At 40.6% G+C, this 13,977-nt stretch overlaps 1 long non-coding RNA gene across 1 annotated transcript; it reads right to left on the bottom strand.

Annotated features, from left to right (window-relative positions):
- Window positions 1-7,254: 7,254 nt before the first annotated feature.
- On the bottom strand, window positions 7,255-8,928 carry LOC118941374. Its single transcript, XR_005037604.1, has 3 exons — window positions 8,719-8,928; window positions 8,137-8,587; window positions 7,255-7,598 (listed from the first exon to the last, which is right to left on the bottom strand). It is a non-coding gene; the product is annotated as an uncharacterized LOC118941374 (long non-coding RNA).
- Between the last annotated feature and the right edge of the window lie 5,049 nt (window positions 8,929-13,977).

Here is a 13,977-nt window from a genome sequence, read left to right as displayed (position 1 = left end):
TCTGCCAATCTAACATTATCTTCTGGTCAGTTCCCTTTCCCTATCAGTTCCTTTGCTTTATCTAGGCTGTAGGCTTAGCTGCTGAGCATAAAGAAACCCCAGTGGTTCATGGTGGTATATTTAAGCAATAAGGCCCCAAGGGGTGTGGTATATGGCCAATATACCACGGCTAAGGGCTGTTCTTAAGCATGACACAACATGGAGTGCCTGGATACAGCCCTTAGTCATGGTTTATTGGCTATATACAACAAACCCCCGGATGTGCCTTATTGGTATTATAAACTGGTTACCAATGCAATTAAAGCAGTACAAATAAATGTTTTTAAAATAAAAGGCCAAAGCCTCTGCATGTGATAAGCATACTGTGGCAGACTGGAAACAATGACAAATTAATTCAACTATTTCTTGAGACACAGAAAGTGCTTCAGACACAAAAAGCATAGCAACAAAGTATTTTGGGGGTGGAATTATGATTTTACAGTCCTCTTAGATATTGGTTCAGTCTGATGGGACCACATTTGAAAACATGCCCCCTAGCTGAATATGAAGCTATGATCTCTTTATGCATTCCACTGCTTATTGTAAAGAAATGACTCAATTTTAAAAAGGGTCCCATCAGGGTCAAACAGAAGTGAATGATATTCATCATGCTAAGTCACTGCAGTGCGGGTGGCTCACGGTTGCTCCTCCATTAAAGGGATGTAAATGACACTGAGGGGATGGGACCATGCATCGGACCAGGGGCTGCAGAGAGAGAGAGAGACAGTCCTTGGGCGTCTCGGACACATTACCAGCAAATATGGTGGTGCGTGGCTTTGTCCAGTGGTGTTTCCATGCAAGCCCTCATGAGCACATCCCACCCAGTATTCACCCTATCCTGTTGACTATGTGTTCAGGTTTACTAGTGGAGTGATGGACTGAAAATCCATTCCAACTTTCTGATGGAAATATCCATTAGAAATTTAGAAAGAGGGAAGAGCTAAAGATGCACGACAAATTGTGATAATATAGGTATCTTTACTTTTACTCAAGTATGACAATTGGGTACTTTTTCCACCACTGAAAACGTCATCACATGTGCTACAGAAACTCTGCCAACCAAACAATTTCTTTGATTTTCTTCCAGACCTAAAACGTGATCTCCTGATGTGGTTTAAACATTGTTATGGGTTTAGAACATCCAATTTGATAGTTTTTCTATTACAAAAGTGTGACTTTGACAGCGAAATCCGGAAAGAAATGAGAAGAATCAGAAACCTGTGAATTTCTGACTCAGTTGACAGCCTCATTCATCTGTTTCAAAAGTAGGCCTACTATTAGCATATTTGCACAGTGCAGCTTAGGTTGGCCTGACTGAATTATCAACATGGGCATTATAATTTTAGGTAATTCAGAATTGCATATCACTGTTCCTCATATATCATTTCCTTTGCCAGGCAGGCCATTTGGGAGATTTTAGACACCCAAAATTTAACCAAACAAAAGTCACACTTTTGTTTGTTTACCCACTTCAGAGGCACCATTACAACACAGCATTAAGGTGTCTATAATAAAATAAATGTGCAAAAACAAATGTAAACATCAATAAATGCATCTCTATAGCTTCTAAAATATTTTTTTTTGCCACAGTAGGGAAGTGCCAAGGAGCCAATGGCTTCAAAACAGCAGCCCGTTACTCATCTAGTGTAAGGTGCATTCGGAAAGTATTCAGACCCCATGATATTTTCCACATTTTGTTATGTTACAGTCTTGTTCTAAAATGTATTAAATATATGTCTTTCCCCCTCATCAATCTACACACAATGCCCCATAACGACAATGCAAAAACAGGTTTGTAGAAATGTTTTCAAATTTACTTTAAAAAAAACAGAAATATCATATTTACATAAGTATTCAGACCCTTTACTCAGTACTTTGTTGAAGCACCTTTGGCAGAGATTACAGCCTCAAGTCTTCTTGGGTATGACGCTACAAGTTACGCACACCTGTATTTGGGGAATTTCTTCTATTTTTCTGGAATTATTTTTGGAATTAATTTTCTTGTTAATCCGTTTGAGCCAATCAGTTGTGTTGTGACAAGGTAGGCGTGGTATACAGAAGATAGCCCTATTTGGTAAAAGACAAAGTCCATATTATGGCAAGAACAGCTCAAAACGACAGTCCATCATTACTTAAAAGACATGAAGGTCAGTCAATGAGGAACATTTCAAGAATTTGAGCGTTTCTTCAAGTGCAGTCGCAAAAACAGTCAAGAACTACGGTGAAACTGGCTCTCATGAGGACCGCCACAGGAAAGGAAGACCCAGAGTTACCTCTGCTGCAGAGGATAACTTCATTAGAGTTACCAGCCTGAGAAATTGCAGCCCAAATAAATGCTTCACAGAGTTTAAGTGACAGACACATCTCAACATCAACTGTTAAGAAGAGACTGCCTGATTCACGCATTCATAGTCGAATTTCTGCAAAGAAACCATTACTAAACGACACCAATAAGAATAAGAGACTTGCTTGGGGAAAGAAACACAAGCAATGGACACTAGACCGGTGGAAAGCTGTCCTTTGGTCTGATGAGTCCAAATTAGATTTTTGGTTCCAACCGCCATGTTTTTGTGAGACGCAGAGTACGTGAATGAATGATCTCTGCATGTATGGTTCCCACCGTGAAGCATGTAAGAGGAGGTGTGATGGTGCTTTGCTGGTGACACTGTCAGTGATCTATTTAGAATTCAAGGCACACTTAACCAGCATGGCTACCACAGCATTCTGCAGCGATACGCCATCCCATCTGGATTGCGCTTAGTGGGAATTTATTTTGTTTTTCAACAGGACAATGACCCAACACACCTCCAGGCTGTGTAAGGGCTATTTGACCAGAAAGAAGAGTGATTGAGTGCTGCATCAGATGACCTGGCCTACAAAATCACCCGACCTCAACCCAATTGAGATGGTTTGGGATGAGTTGGACCGCAGCGTCAAGGAAAAGCAGCCAACAAGTGCTCAGCATATGTGGGAACTCCTTCAAGACTGTTTGAAAAGCATTCAAGGTGAAGCTGGTTGAGAGAATGCCAAGACTGTGCAAAGCTGTCATCAAGGCAAAGGGTGGCTACTTTGAAGAATCTCGAATATAAAATATATTTTGACAGTATTTTTAGTTTTTTAATAATAAAAGTTCTACATTTGCTTTATGAGTAGTGAGTGATCATAGGGTGGCAACACATACATTCTAAGCAAGCGATTTCAATTAGGCTTTCTCAATTCTGATTGTTTTATACTGTTCAATTCAACTTCAACCGAAACAAATTTCAGCACTTTATAATTTCTGCATTTCCTGCACTCAACTGCAGTGGTGGAAAAAGTAGCCAATTGTCATACTTGAGTAAAAGTTAAGATACCTTAAAAGAAAATGACTCAAGTAAAAGTGAAAGTCACCCAGTAAAATACTACTTGAGTAAAAGTATTGTTTTAAATATACTTAAGTATCAAAGGTAAATGTAATTGATAAAATGTACTTAACTATCAAAAGTAAAAGTATAAATCATTTCAAATTCCTTATATTAAGCAAACCAGATGGCACAATTTGTATTCTTTTTTTTACATTTATTTACGGATATCCAGGTGCACACTCCAACACTCAGACATGATTTACAAACAAAGCATTTGTGTTTAGTGAGTCCTCCAGATCAGAGGCAGTAGATGACCAGGGATGTTCTCTGGATAAGTGTGTGAATTGGGCCATTTTCCTGTCCTGCTAAGCATTCAAAATGTAACGAGTACTTTTAGGTGTCAGGGAAAATGTATGGAGTAAAAAGTACAGTATTTTCTTTAGGAATGTAGTGAAGTAAAAGTTGTCAAAAATCTAAATAGTAATGTACAGATACCAAAAAAAATGACACCAATGCTCAATTTAGATAATTTCCACACTGCCATGTAGAGCTGCACAATATGGGCAAATAATCTAGGACTTATTTTTAACTAAATGCCGGGGTAGCCTAGTGGTTAGAGCATTGGACTAATAACCAAAAGGCTGCAAGTATCGAATCCCTGATATGCCAAGGTAAAAATCTGTCATTCTGCCCCCTGAACAAGGCAGTTAACCCACTGTTCCTAGGATGTCCTTGAAGATAAGAATTTGCTCTGAACTGACTTGCCTAGTTAAATAAAAAAATTGCAATTTGACTTGTGAATTAGAACAAAAATGTTGGAATCATGGAAATAGAATGACTATTCTAATTCTATAGTTAGAATATAATAGTGGGCACTTTTATATAAGTGTTTGAGATGACAATAAATTAAAATGCCAGGGAGGAGTAATTGTGACAGGGTAGGAACTAAAGCGCTGATAAGTGTTTCCTAGGGGTCCCTATAAGCTTTGGCTTCATCGAATCCTTCAGCTGACTAGGTGAAAAACCTGTAGATGTGTCCTTGAGCAAAGCACTTAACCCTAATTGCTCCTGTACCTTGCTCTGGATAAGAGCGTCTGATAAATGACTAAAATGTAAATGAGGAAAATAGGAGTAGGCCTACTGTATGTTGTTATCTGGCTATGCTTCATGCCATAGGCTTGTTCATTTAGCTGACATAATATGCTTATAAGTCCCGTGCCATTATTTTACAGTGCCTTCGGAAAGTATTCAGACCGCTTGACTTTTTTCACAATTTGTTACGTTATAGCCTTATTGTAAAATTGATCAAAAATAACAATTCTTAGCAATCTACACACAATACCCCCTAATGACAACGCCAAAACAGGTTTTTAGATTATTATTTTTTTTACAAATGTATTACATATAAAACAGAAATAACTTATTTACCTAAGTACTCAGACCCTTTGCTATGAGACTAGAAATTGAGCTCAGGTCCATCCTGTTTCCATTGATCATCCTTGAGATGTTTCTACAACTCGATTGGAGTCCACCTGTGATATATTTAATTGATTGGACATGATTTGAAAAGTCACACACCTATCTATATAAGGTCTCATAGTTGACAGTGCATGTCAGAAAAAACCAAGCCATGAGGTCGAAGGAATTGTCCATAGAGCTCCGAGACAGAATTGTGCCAAGGCACAGATCTGGGAAAGGGTACCAAAAACTGTCTGCAGCATTGAAGGTCCCCAAGAACACAGTGGCGTCCACCATTCCTAAATGGAAGAAGTTTAGAACCACCAAGACTCTTCCTAGAGCTGGCCACTGGGCAAAACTGAGCAATCGGGGGAGAAGGGCCTTGGTCAGGGAGGTGACCAAGAACCCGATGGTCAATCTGACAGAGCTCCAGAGTTCCTCTGAGGAGATGGTAGAACTTCCCGAAGGACAACCATATCTGCAGCACTCCACCAATCAGGCCTTTATGGTACAGTGACCAGACAGAAGCCACTCTTCATTAAAAGGCATGACAGCCCGCTTGGAGTTTGCCAAAAGGCACCTAAAGGACTCTCAGACCATGAGAAACAAGATTCTCTGGTCTGATGAAACCAAGATTAAATTCTTTGGTCTGAATGCCAAGTGTCACATCTGAAGGAAACCTGGCACCATCCATTCCTACGGTGAAGCACGGTGGTGGCAGCATCATGCTGTGGGGATGTTTTTCTTCGGCAGGGACTGGGAGACTGGTCAGGATCGAGGCAAAGATGAACAGAGCAAAGTACAGTGAGATCCTTGATGAAAACTTGCTCCAGAGTACTCAGCACCTCAGACTGGGGCAAAGGTTCACCTTCCAACAGGACGCTGACCCTAAGCACAAAGCCAAGACAATGCAGGAGTGGTTTGGGACACTTCTCTGAATGTCCTTGAGTGGTCCAGCCAGAGCCCAGACTTGAACCTGATCGAACATCTCTGGAGAGACCTGAAATTAGCGGTGCAACACCACGCCCCATCCAACCTGACAGAGTTTGAGAGGGTCTGCAGAGAGGAATGAGATAAACTCCCCAAATGCAGGTGTGCCAAGCTTGTGGCATCATACCCAAGAAGACTCAAGGCTGTAATCGCTGCCAAAGGTGCTTCAACAAAGTACTGAGTAAAGGGTCTGAATACTTATGTAAATGTTATATTTGCTAACATTTCTAAAAGCCTGTTTTGATTTGTCATTATGGGGTATTGTGTGCAGATTAATGACACACACACACAAAAAAAAGCAATTTAAGCAATTTTAGAACAAGGTTGTAACATAACAAAATGTGGAAAACGTCAAGGGGTCTGAATACTTTCTAAATGCACTGTATATTATATGATTTTATAGTAAGAAGAATATAATTGAACTTGGCTGAATAAAATAGAAAGGATATTTTTCCCATTCCTGAGTAAGTGTGCATATGAAGTGGCTATGTTGAGCATAAAAAGTGATCATTTCAAACAGGTCCTATAGACTAGATTTAGAGTTATTTGGCAACTTTAGTTGTGAATCATACAAACCTTACAATGTCTTAAATCTAAAAATATATGGGCTGCATGGTGCAACTATAGGCTATTGATGATTTGAGAAAGTAAAAAAAAAAGAAGCTTACACTCGGTTCCTTGTCTCAGGCATCACAGCTGTTCTCTCATCAAGCGATCACATTTTCACCTATCAGACTATTCTCAATTTAATTTTGTCTTTACTAATATGTAATATTAGTTTTGATTTAGAATGGCCCATTATCAAACGGGCAGGAAAAGGGTCAGGGGAAAAATATACGTCATCCCTTTCACGCGAATAGCGAGTGATGGCCACACGCTTTCCAGCAGGTCCGCTTCTCAATGATGATGGATAGGCTACTTTGGTTTTATCGAGGAGTATGAGCAGCTGAGAAATAAACATAAGAACACATCTCAGTCCACGCGTGAATCACTGTTTGAGGAGCATGCTTTCGCTGCGCAACAGGTGATATTCCGCCCAAACTCTGTATGCCATGGGCTCTCCAACCCTGTTGCTGCAGCTACCCAGTGCTTAATTTGGGAAACCAATTGAAATCTGTTCAGGAATACCGACAGTAACAGGTTTTTGCAACGAAACATATTTCACTAAACTGTTGACAGCCCCTTTGCACGCACGAGAACGGAATACATGAGAGAGAGGAGATGGAAATGCATGGTGGTGAGATATTCTGTACTTTCCGACCTTAAGATCACTGACGCCATGATTTGAACTTGATCCCCCCCTGAGTTTCCAGTTGGAAAGCACATGAAAGCGCCATTAGTTCTTTGCAATAATTGTGAACTTGCAAAGGTGCTCGCGCACTCTGCAGGGAGAGACGTCATACCTAAAATGAGGACAGCTCGAGAGGCAAGCCTTTCGTATATGCTCTATAGGGAACAATTTGGTGGTGGTGGAATAAATGAAATTGCTTAAAGACATTCAGCATGGAGAAATTCATACGTAATAGCCATTTTGTTTTTCATTACACAATTTAGTACAGTAGGCTGCATAAAACAGATGAAGAATAAACATGTAAAGTAGGCTGCATGAGCAGGTCAAATGTTACAATCATAAAAAGCATATTCAAATCTGTAGCACTCCTTAGAAGTGAATTGTGATCGGTTTCAATGTACCACACAGCCAGTTATAGGCACTCTGTTCCTCTTGCCCACATGGTGCATTGCCTATAGGCATTCAATCTGTAAAGACTGAAATATGCATAATGATTATTAAGTGCGCCCTTATTGTGAGAAATTCACGAGGTCCTTACAATAGAATGCTTGATTGTAACAGTAATCAACAGTATGGTAATAAGATAATAGCTAATTATAGATGATCAGACTGTGCGCGTTCTTGGAATGGATGCAAGGTAGCCTACAAAAGAAATAGGCACTGAAAGTGGATTGTGTCACGATCTGTAAAATGTCAAACTCTCCTGTCATTACAGTCGCCAGCAAAACACTTTAGAGTGGTTGTAAACAACTATCTAACGAACAGTCTTGGCAACTTGTGGAGTCGACAATTTACCAGACTTCACTTCGCTAGCTTTCCTAGCAAACAAACTCACTGCCTCAGATTAGGTTTTGTTTACATTCATTGCCGGTTATGACATCTCCACTTTCACTCAATCAATACACATCAATACGATCAAACAGGGCTGTGCCAATGCAGGATAATCTATATTTTGCTAGCTAACTCCTTACTAGCGCTTCTAAAATGTAAACAATGCCTAGTACGTTATGGTACCTGCTGTTTATTGGGCGCTCCAAACTTTCTGCCCGTACGTCCTTCAGAGATAGCATGGCCACCTCCAAAAGGACTCCCTCTTCACAGAGCATGGTGAAGAACCTGTGGTTAACAATACAAGGTAGTTGTCCTGGCTCACCACCTACACCCAGGTCATGTAGGGCTGCTTATTTGCAACATATCGCAGTGCAGTTGACACAAGTGTACCACTCGCAATTGTTCAGCCTGCAGTGTAATCTGTCTACAACTACATTATTTTGCGCAAAAGGACCTGGCAGTAATACTAGGGGGTAACGACGAACAGGTTGAAAGGAATATGCCAGGGTATGAAAATGGACAGTTTGGATGTGTCGGTCTTCTTCGTTTGTATTCTTCTTCTGCTTCTGTGGGTTTTATGGCGGACTACAACCCCAAAAGGTGTATTGCCGCCACCAACTGGACAGGTTGAAACCTAAACAAGGTACAAAGAAAATCCATACGTAATTGGGAAACTAACTTAATCCACCCAAATAAACATAGTACATTGACAAAATAAAACAAAACAAAACTCAAACTTCTTCCTTTCAAATCTCCATATCTTACTTCTCAGGATGTAGGGCCTGAGAGGGTGGTACTGAGAAATCTTTCAGCTCCAGGAATCGCTCCGCCACATCCACAATCATTTCTATCTTCCTGGACCTGCTCTCCACCTTGGCAGTGGCATTTATCACCATAGCTATAAAGGCCACCTTCTTAACCTTTAAAATGTCTGGCTCCTGCTGGTGAAAGTCAACCCCTGCAGCTTGCAGTGAAGGCTTATCCACCACCATGGACTCTCTTCTGGTGCACCTTTCAAACCCTCAGCCCTTTTAACAGCTGCTGCATATGAAATGCTCTGTACAGCCCTGACTTTGGCCACCTCATTCTCTTTCACTCTTGCGGGGCATTCGAAAGACGTGGCTTCATGGTTCCCACCACAATTGCAACATATCTCTGTAGTTTATATACCCCAACTGCATTTGAGTAGGGGAGACTCCAAAAAACTAAAAGATCAGATAGACTTTTACATTTTTCACCATTCACCACATGATTCATCCGAAGTGCTTCAATCACTCCTGGAATATTTTTCATTTCTTCAAAACGGACTTCCCATGAGATGCCAGATATAACCCCCGTGAGGGATGCCCTATTCCGAAGAGACACAAACAACACTTCAAACGTATCAAATTGTTTGAGACACAACGCACGTTCCTTCTGATCCGCAAAAAAATCTAAACCAGCCCGCCTCTCGTGATCCTCACATTCTTCACTTTACCAAGCACTCTCTCCACCAGTTTAGATAACTCAAATGGTTTCTTCAAGATTGGTACTCTGCTCAGCTGCTCCTCATTAACAAACCGTACTCCTAGATACAAAAGGTCATTCTCATCACTTATCATAATTGTTGCGAACGCCATTATACCAAAGAAGGGATGTGGGAGAGCTGGTGAAAGGAAAGATGGTGGAAGCGGATGATGAAGTGGATTCTGAATACAATGGCAGTAGAATCAAGGAGAATTGGAGTGTTGTCCAAAATAATGGAAAACGAAGCAATACTCCAATTCTCCTTGATTCTACCGCCATTGTATTCAGAATCCACTTCATCCTCCGCTTCCACCATCTTTCGTTTCACCAGCTCTCCCACATCCCTTCTTTGGTGTAATGGCATTCGCAACAATTATAGGTGCATTCCGCCACCTACTGTACAGATGGATAAAGATCCAAAAAGGAAAAATTGCAGGTTAAAAAAAATAAAAATCCATACAAACTATCAATAATGAAATATTAATTCAACTAAATCAGCCTGCTTTTTTTTGTTTTAATCAGCTCCCTACACAGACTATGTAAATGCTACAAAATCCACCTTCTTCACAATGAGTGTATCCAGATCACTTGATTGACATACAACATTTGCAACTGGTTGAGGTGCATCCACCACCGTATCTTCTTCAGAACTGTGGCCCTTTGCCCCTATAATGCTCTTCACCCCCTCCACATAGGCTATTTGCTGTACAGCCCTGATACTGGAGCCCTCAACCTCTTTCACCCTAACAGGCCATTCAGGGAATTTCGAAATATGATCCCCACCACAGTTGTAACATTTTACATTCACAGACTCATCAATAACATATTCCTTCAGTCTGTAAACACTTGATACATGGCCACACTTTTTACACTTGTTGCATTGCATCGGGTTTTGTGAGAACACTCTTACAGCGTATCTTGTATATCCCAACTTTACATAGGTTGGCAAATACTCATGAAACATCAATAATACCGTAACATCTGCTTCCAACTCACACCCTTAAACACGTAGATCCCCTGAACGCAGCTCACTTTCCAGCTCACACTCTCAAACACCTTGATCCACTGAACGCAGCTCACTCTCGTCTTGGTAAGCAACTGGAGTTGCTTACCAAGACGACATTAAATGTTCCTGAGTGGCCCAGTTACAGTTTCGACGAGTTGAAAACGGCTGTCTAGCAAGAATTTTGAATAGAATAATGTGCAAATATTGTACAATCCAGGTGTGCAAGCTCTTAAGAGAAAGACTCATAGCTGTAATCGCCGTATTGACTCAGGGGTGTGAATACTTAAGTAAATGAAATATTTCTGTATTTCATTTTCAACACATTAGACAATCTCTAAAATCACGTTTTCACTTTATCATTATGGGCTATTGTGTGTAGATGGATAAGAAATGGTTTAATCTGTCAGTAATGTGTGTACCTTTAATTGGTTCTATTGTTCTAATTTTAAATGTGTGTAGCTCAGTCCTTGAGCTGCTCTTGTCTTTTGATGTTCTGTATTATGGCATGTTTTATGTTCTGTGTGGACCACTGGAAGAGTAGCTGCTGCTTCAGCAACAGCTAATGGGGATCCGAGTAAAATACAAAATACTAGAATATTTATCCTATTATTTCTTGTGACAACATGACTCCAGGGTTCTGATATTGGCTTGCTAATGTGGCCAAAAATTAGACTGGAAGTTGATAATGGAAGCATGGGGTGTTATTATTCCCCATATGAAATGCCCATCAGCTCCAACTGTTGTGATCAAACGTGGATCGTGGAGAAACTGAGTCATCCACCTCTGATAGAAGTGATGCAAAGTTGAAAGCCAAATCATTAAAAGTGGCACCATGGTAAATGAGTAAATACATATTTTCCCAGTTCTCCTTTTAGCCTTGACATTTATGCACATCTGAGATAATCTGAATAGGACCATGACACAAGGCATCAATAGCCAGACTCATTCACTTTAAATTGTGGTGAATTAGGCTATTCGAGTTTGTCAGCAGTAGTGGCAGTTCGCTGCCTTATGAAGAAGTGATGATTAATTGTTTATAGAACGCTAGTTCACATATTCCGTCTTGTATTTTAACCATTATCTAACAGCTTCTTTAAAATCCTCTCAGCTTTCAGCTCTGTTGAAATCCAGAGCAGTTTTAGTAAAATCACCCGCGAAGATTACAGTCTTTTCATCCATCATCCTATAGAGCCTGTCTTTTATCCCAGTGTCCGAAGGTGATCGAACGAGACAAGATAAATCACTGCTTCAGCAGTCACAACAATCATGTAGTGTGTGTGCGTGTGTCTATATGAGAGGGAGAGAAAGAGAGGCAGCTCCTGAAGGTGTGGAACCTGATCTTATCACAGTGGCTTCAGTGGTCTGTACCAGGAGCAGGAAGGTCTACAGGTTTCTCTTAAACCCAAATCAAACGGAAGACGTGCGTCAACGGCTCACTAAGGCGCGCAACTACTGCACACGTTGATCTATTGTTGACATCATTGTTTACAAATATTTAGACAAACCTGCTGGGAATTTGCGCTGAAAACACTTCTTCATGGGTAAGTGAGAGTTCAACTCTGTGTAATAAAAAATATGCCTTTGTAACGGAGGTGAAACGGCTAGCTTAGTTAGCGGTGCGCGCTAAATAGCGTTTCAATCGGTGACGTCACTTGCTCTGAGACCTTGAAGTAGTAGTTCCCCTTGCTCTACAAGGGCTGCAGCTTTTGTGGAGCGATGGGTAACGATGCTTCGTGGGTGTCAGTTGTTGATGTGTGCAGAGGGTCCCTGGTTCGCGCCCGGGTATGGGCGAGGGAACGGTATAACGTTAAATTGTTACACCTTGATGGTTATCTTTCTACATCTTTAAAAATAGAGCATGTATTTGTTAGCTAGCTAGCTGTCAATGGTTTCTGATAATACTAGCAAATCAGTGCCTGCCCTTGTGAGTAATACAACAACAAGGAATAGCTACATAATAGTACAAACGTGATTAACATGGTACACTTAAGTATTTCTGATTTAACCGTTTGTATATGAAATAGGAAATCCTCTTCTTTTTTTAAACAGAGCAAATTTTGGCCGAAAAATAGAAGGTGTTATATCGGGCTAGGCAGCCCTAACCAACATCTCCAATCTCGTCTCATTAATTGGGCTTCAGGTTAGCTGACTCCTTACTCCAATTTGTTTTTTGGAAAAGTCATTAGCCCAGGGGTTCACATACTTTTTCCAACCTACACTGTGAATGTTTAAATGATGTACTCAATAAAGACATGAAAAATACAATAATTGGTGTGTTATTAGTTTAAGCACACTGTTCGTCTATGGTTGTGACTAAGATGAAGATCAGATCAAATGTTATGACTCATTTATGCAGAAATTTCAACAGGTTCACATACTTTTCTTGCCACTGTATCCATGTCTCAGTTGTTTCAAGGGATAAAAATACTTCTTTAACCTGTCTCCTCCTCTTCGTCCACACTGATTGAAGTGGATTTAATAAGTGACATTAATAAGGGATCATAGCTTTCACCTGCATTCACCTGGACAGTTTATGTCATGGAAAGAGGAGGTGTCCTAAATGATTTGTACACTCAGTGTATACCAAGATGATAGTGGCCTTATAGTGGACCACAATGCCACTATAATGATCATTTGGTGGGTGCTTGTATTTGTCCTGTTTCAAGTGTGTATTATACTCATGTCTGAAATGGAAATGTGTTTTTTTGCATATCCCAACTCCCCCTGAGACACCCTCGGAGAGTGGGGTCACGGCCACTACAATGTATGAGGATATCCTCGGGGCAAATAAAATGGCAATTTATAACCTGTGGGACAGTATCCATCCAGATTAAATTACATGATTTTGGTTGATAGCAGCTGTCAGGCAGCTACCTTGTTTTAGAGTCTTTGCCTCCAGTGTGTAGTGGCTGCACATATAGACAAGAAGAGGGTGCCAAATACATACAAATAGAGATCCCACGACTTTCCCAATGCTGCTACTTGATGGCTTCCGATACCACAGTTTACATGCTGCTCTACTGCCAGTGTTACATTTGACATGAATAAGCAAAAACACTGGCACAGCATGAAGGTTGACAGTTATGACAAGGATTTGGTCAAATAAGAATGCTGACCGAGTAATGTGGTCAAGTTCTATTTTTGGTGCTATTAGTACACTTGGTCTCCTCTGAAACACTAGTCTGTAAATGTATTAACAGCAAGACAAAACCTGAAGTGAAAGTGGAATGAAGTTCATCCTTCTGTAGTGTCACGGGGAGGGATGAACACAGTCACATTAGCCTTGAACGGTTCCTTTCAGAAAAACACGTCTTAGTAATGATAGCCTGGCACGATGATCCAAACCACAGCACAGTATGTATCCACGTTGGTATAATCTAACAATCCTTCACATAATACATTTTGGAATGGAGTCTTGACAAAGCATGAGTCAATATTTGTCACTCACAAAATAGTATGAGTCTCTCTCTTAACTCCTCCAATGTTCTGGTTTGTGGTTGAGTATCACTACA

The sequence above is a fragment of the Oncorhynchus mykiss genome, chromosome 19 (genome assembly GCF_013265735.2).
Source record: "Oncorhynchus mykiss isolate Arlee chromosome 19, USDA_OmykA_1.1, whole genome shotgun sequence".
NCBI lineage: Eukaryota > Metazoa > Chordata > Actinopteri > Salmoniformes > Salmonidae > Oncorhynchus > Oncorhynchus mykiss.
Note: the sequence above shows the minus strand (reverse complement) of the source record. Positions and strands in the feature narration are given on the sequence as shown.